The sequence below is a fragment of the Aedes aegypti genome, chromosome 1 (genome assembly GCF_002204515.2).
Source record: "Aedes aegypti strain LVP_AGWG chromosome 1, AaegL5.0 Primary Assembly, whole genome shotgun sequence".
Classification (NCBI taxonomy): Eukaryota; Metazoa; Arthropoda; class Insecta; order Diptera; family Culicidae; genus Aedes; species Aedes aegypti.
The window spans coordinates 284,609,416-284,615,415 of NC_035107.1; the positions used below are offsets into that span (position 1 = coordinate 284,609,416).

The 6,000-nt window shown below is 32.9% G+C and overlaps 1 protein-coding gene across 5 annotated transcripts in view; it reads right to left on the bottom strand.

Moving 5' to 3' along the window:
* The window catches only part of LOC5576202, a 50,822-nt gene extending 45,712 nt beyond the window's left edge, over positions 1 to 5,110 (bottom strand). For 3 of the 5 annotated variants that reach the window (XM_021838025.1, XM_021838016.1, XM_021838017.1), the window contains exon 1: positions 4,698 to 5,110. The gene's annotated coding sequence lies outside the window, so the exon portion shown is untranslated. The remainder of the gene's footprint in view (positions 1 to 4,697) is intronic. The other 2 variants (XM_021838019.1, XM_021838018.1) reach the window with 2 other exon arrangements.
* Between the last annotated feature and the right edge of the window lie 890 nt (positions 5,111 to 6,000).

Below are 6,000 nucleotides of genomic sequence, written 5' to 3' on the forward strand. Positions count from 1 at the left end.
GTGTTGAAGGTGAATTTTCAAGTTATAAAAAATTACCTGCAGTTAAGTACACATAACTTTGTTATTTTTCAACCGATTTCAAAACTTTTAGCACCATTTTCTTTCAAATTAAATTCATAAAAATATTGTAGAACATCGAATTTGTCTAAAATCAAAACTTGTCTTAGTTAAAAATACTTTTATCCAAATTTTTTCTCATTTTGCTAAAAAAATCATTTTTGTTTGACAATAACTTCATTAAAACTCAATCGATTCCAAATATTTTTACATACTTTTGAAGCAAATTTATTTGTTTTCAAACTGTACATACAACATTTTTTTCTAAAAAATATTTTTGACTTAGGTATTCAACAAAAACTACCCAAAAACATGATTTTTCAATGAAAAAATCAAATTTCTTTGGATTATTTAAGTTTTTTTTTGCCGAAAGTAGCATTTTTTCTATGAAACTTAAATATGTAAAGCATCTTGCCTTAATTACGAGTTGAATAGTGCATATAATTTTCAACATATGCAAACATAATTTTGTTTCAAAATTATTTAAAAATTGTTGCAAAGTCCTTCCCAAAGGTTTAAATGAGAAAAATCAGTTTCAGCTTAAGAGACAATATTTAACTGCCAAAGACTTGACAAAACTGATATTTTTCGTTAAAAAATAATGTTTTTGTGCAATTTTTGCTGAATAACTTTGTCAAGACATTTTTTTTAGTGAAATGTGATATATGAAAGGTTTGAAAACAATTAAATTAGCTTCAAAAGCATGTAAAAAGATTTGGAATCGGTTGAGTAATCATGAAGTTATGGTCAAACAAAGTTGAAATTTTTAGTAGAATGAGGAAAAATTTGGAATAAATTACTTTTAACTAAATCTTGTTTTAATTTTAGACAAATTTGGTGTTCAACAAAGTTTTTACAAATTTAATTTTGAAGGTACTGATGCTAAAAGTTTTAAAATCGATTGAAAAATAACAAAGTTATGTGTACTTCACTGCAGGTCATTTTTCATAACCTGAAAATTCATCATCAAGACGTTTGCGCCACCTCTAAATGTTAATATTTTTGGCTCAGATTTTGAGGTTTCTCTTTTTATGTGATTAAAATTCAGTAGAGCACACGAATTTTTGGTTTTGAGAACTTTTGAAAAATAAGCCGCACCCTAATGTTCACTACCGAAAAAGTCATATGGCACCATATGTAAATTTGTTCAACAATGATCATGATGCATTATAGATCAAGAATTATTCCACATTAATTTTTCAAAGAAAGTAGAACCTCTTCTACGCCTTTCTAACGTTTTTCCAAGTATCCTTCATTTTTTTTTCATCAGAAAATGTGTTTTTTAGAACTAAACCAGAGATTCGTTCAAAAGTAACTCCAAGAACTCCTCAAACATTTTTTTATGGATACTTCATTATACTTCTTTAGGTAATTCGAGTGTAGAACTAGCCCTCGTGCGTTAAAATACATTCAAATAAAGATTTAAAAAAAAAAAAAAAAATTCTTTAGGTAATACTCTAAGAGTTCTTCCAGAAAATGCTGTTTCTTAAGGGATTCGTCCAGAAACATCTCTTGGGATTCCGCTTTCCTCGCATTTTCTGTGAGATATGCTCCTAGGATTCATCCCAGAACTCCTTCAGTAATACTCACAATGATGTTCACTAGGGTGCGGCTTATATTTCAAAAGTTCTCAAAACCAAAAATTCGTGAGCTCTACTGAAATCAAATCACATTAAAAGAGAAACCTCAAAATCTGAGCCAAAAATATTAACATTTAGAGGTGGCGCAAGCGTGTTGAAGGTGAATTTTCAAGTTATAAAAAATTACCTGCAGTTAAGTACACATAACTTTGTTATTTTTCAACCGATTTCAAAACTTTTAGCACCATTTTCTTTCAAATTAAATTCATAAAAATATTGTAGAACATCGAATTTGTCTAAAATCAAAACTTGTCTTAGTTAAAAATACTTTTATCCAAATTTTTTCTCATTTTGCTAAAAAAATCATTTTTGTTTGACAATAACTTCATTAAAACTCAATCGATTCCAAATATTTTTACATACTTTTGAAGCAAATTTATTTGTTTTCAAACTGTACATACAACATTTTTTTCTAAAAAATATTTTTGACTTAGGTATTCAACAAAAACTACCCAAAAACATGATTTTTCAATGAAAAAATCAAATTTCTTTGGATTATTTAAGTTTTTTTTGCCGAAAGTAGCATTTTTTCTATGAAACTTAAATATGTAAAGCATCTTGCCTTAATTACGAGTTGAATAGTGCATATAATTTTCAACATATGCAAACATAATTTTGTTTCAAAATTATTTAAAAATTGTTGCAAAGTCCTTCCCAAAGGTTTAAATGAGAAAAATCAGTTTCAGCTTAAGAGACAATATTTAACTGCCAAAGACTTGACAAAACTGACATTTTTCGTTAAAAAATAAAGTTTTTGTGCAATTTTTGCTGAATAACTTTGTCAAGACATTTTTTTTAGTGAAATGTGATATATGAAAGGTTTGAAAACAATTAAATTAGCTTCAAAAGCATGTAAAAAGATTTGGAATCGGTTGAGTAATCATGAAGTTATGGTCAAACAAAGTTGAAATTTTTAGTAGAATGAGGAAAAATTTGGAATAAATTACTTTTAACTAAATCTTGTTTTAATTTTAGACAAATTTGGTGTTCAACAAAGTTTTTACAAATTTAATTTTGAAGGTACTGATGCTAAAAGTTTTAAAATCGATTGAAAAATAACAAAGTTATGTGTACTTTACTGCAGGTCATTTTTCATAACCTGAAAATTCATCATCAAGACGCTTGCGCCACCTCTAAATGTTAATATTTTGGCTCAGATTTTGAGGTTTCTCTTTTTATGTGATTAAAATTCAGTAGAGCACACGAATTTTTGGTTTTGAGAACTTTTGAAAAATAAGCCGCACCCTAATGTTCACTACCGAAAAAGTCAGTAAAATTAAAACTGTCGCCACGCGTAATTGAAAAGCAAATTTCACCATGTTTTATTTTTTATCGATATATGATATAAAAAGAAAGCTCTCTGCAAAATTTCAGGAAGAAATCTCTGTTTTTCGATTTCTGACATTTTTTTTAATGTACTGACTTTTTCGGTAGTTCCAAAATCCAGTTATTTTTACCGAACAGATTGAGTGTGTATAATATATCAAAAATATTCTTATATATATGAGATACTATCAGGAATTTGCTACCAAGAATACTTCCATGAGTTTTCTTGCGAGGATTTCACCTTAAGTTTCTCCAGTTATTTGGGTTTGTTGCCAATATTTCTTTAGAGATTTTTGAAGGTTTGCAAGATTCTTCAAAGATTATTCCAGATAAGCGAATACGGGACAACAATTTCAATTGCTGTATTTTTTGAATTATTATAATGGTGCATTAACTGTTTCGTCGTTAAAGCTAAAAAGTAGGCTCTGTCTCAGTAGGGACGTAACGCCGCAAGTAAGAACATTTTCAAAAATATTGATGATCAATTTTCTCCACGCTGATGACGCCGCCGGTATAAAAATGCCCTCACGCCGCCGCTGATTAAAATTATTTAGGCGCACAGGTCTATCTCTCAGTAGTTATAATAATAATAGAATTCGTCATATTTTTGTATCATTTGGTGAAAATTATTATAGAAATTGCGTTATTTTAACTACTAACGAAACGATACATGTGGATTTTTTTGTAAAGGAAGTTGTCTCGAATTTCCAGGGTATAAAGTATCTTCGAACCTGTTACACGATATAAACATGCAAAAAAATATGTGATAAGGGTCAGAATCATATAAAGTTTAAGTGATTTAAGTCTGATCAATTGTCTATTCAGGTGTTTCAAATCTGCTTCATATTGTAGTGTTCCCAGTATATTTTACTTCATGTGCGAGTGATTCAGGCCTGACTAACATCATATTCAAATTATTTAAATCAGAACCACTTCATATGCAAGTGATTCAGGATTGACTGACTTTATATTCAATTGATTCATGTTTGATTCACTCAGTAGCGCAACCAGGATTTAGCTCAAAACCCCCGTAAATTTAAAGGTAAGGTTTTTTTTGGGAAAGTAAAACGGGTGTTAGAAATTTCGAGCAGACATTTTTTCTGGATTGAGATTAAAAATAACGAAACATTTGTAAACTTAAACATCTTTCGTCCACCATAGGAATACTTCTTCTTCTTCTTCTTATTGGCATTAACGTCCCCAATGGGACAGAGCCTGCTACTCAGCTTAGTGTTCTTATGAACACTTCCACAGTTATTAACTGAGAGCTTTCTTTGCCAAAGTTGCCATTTTCGCTTTCGTAAATCGTGTGGCAGGTACGATTATACTCTATGCCCAGGGAAGTCAAGGAAATTTCCATTACGAAAATATTCTGGACCCCCAGTCGGTCGCAGACACCTTCAGTATGGCTTTGCTTTGAAGCCGCGGACTCTAACCACTCGGCTAAGGAAGGCCCCGAGACTTGTAATCAATCAGGTCTGGTAAATTTGATTCGGCGGAACTCAACCATCAAATTTAATATTTAAAAAAAAATATTTTGTTCTACAAAAATGCTATAATTTAATCTTTTATTCTAGAGTTGAGCAACATGATTTTTCGAACATTGATTTTTTCTGGGACACCCTATTCAGCATAGGTCTTCAAGCTTTTGGACTAAATCCGATCTCACTTTACCTTCTTCCCCTCGGCGCTGGCGAGACGCGGTTGCGGGGCATTAAAAACACAATCGTTGAATTTTTCTACACTCGCGCTGTTATGTTGAATTTATGTTGTGTTGTGTTGTGTGTGAAATGGAAACTCCGGAAACTCTCTCTCCCTCCACCTATTTTTTTGTTGCTTTTGCTCCGGTATGCACTTCCAACTTCCCCGAAGGGAAACTTTACCAATTTACAAACGCACTTTTCACCACCCAAAATACGACAAACGGCACACTAAACCGGCAGAAAACTTGCTCGGCCGCGCGGAGAACATTTTGACGATCAATTTACGGGTGTCTGGAGGATTTTTCCGGCGGAAAACAGGATTCACTGCAGGAGGATTCGGAACGCGATCACGGCGACGGTGACGACGACGAGAAATCGAAAAAACATTAGACGGAGGCGATGATTTTGTTTGACGTTTCACTCTCGCAATTTTGTGCGATGTTTTTTTCAGGGTAGTGAATCAAGTCTTGGGCACATCGAATTCCATTGCGCAAAACAAAGCCAAGCATTGACCAGTGGTGGAAAGAATCATGCCGTTTACGCAAAATGAACCAATATTAAGCAGGATCCACGCTCACACGCTCACGAACCAACATCGACCGATTTGGTCACAGATTCTTGCATCGGAGAACCAAAACAAAACAAATGTAAAAAAGAGCGTGATTGCTGGATGAGCAGAGTCTGCTCACAGCCGTTCTTTTTTCCGTTAACGCACGGGACGTCATCATAATCACCCTATCCATTTCAAGAAGCAAATCTCAAGAACCACTCCATATATCGATGCGAAAAATGTTTCACTATAATTTTATATATGTAGTGCACAACCCGATACATTTTCAGCTTCATCGGTTCACTAAAACTCGAGATTTGCTTCCACAAAGTTTTGATGATAATTGTTAGAGTGAGACGGAAGATAGGGAAAATAACACGGTCTCCCGTGTCCCCTTAATGGGTCCATTCACAAATTTCATAACGCTGAAGGGGGTGGGTGGGTGTCCTCGTGATGTTACGGCTCATACAAAATTTGTAAAATATTCATACAAAAAGCGTTACGAGGGGGTGGGTGGGTGTCGAAAATGGCCATTTTTGGCGTTATGAAATTTGTGGATAAACCCAATAGCTATTTTTGTGAATAATTGGATGGATTACGATTATAATAGATAGATTACAAACTAATGTACGACAGTATTGAGAAAATTGACCGATATGTGGTGTTATTGTAGAAATATCACAGGGAATCGGACGCGTGATTGCATGTCAAAATAAAATGATGC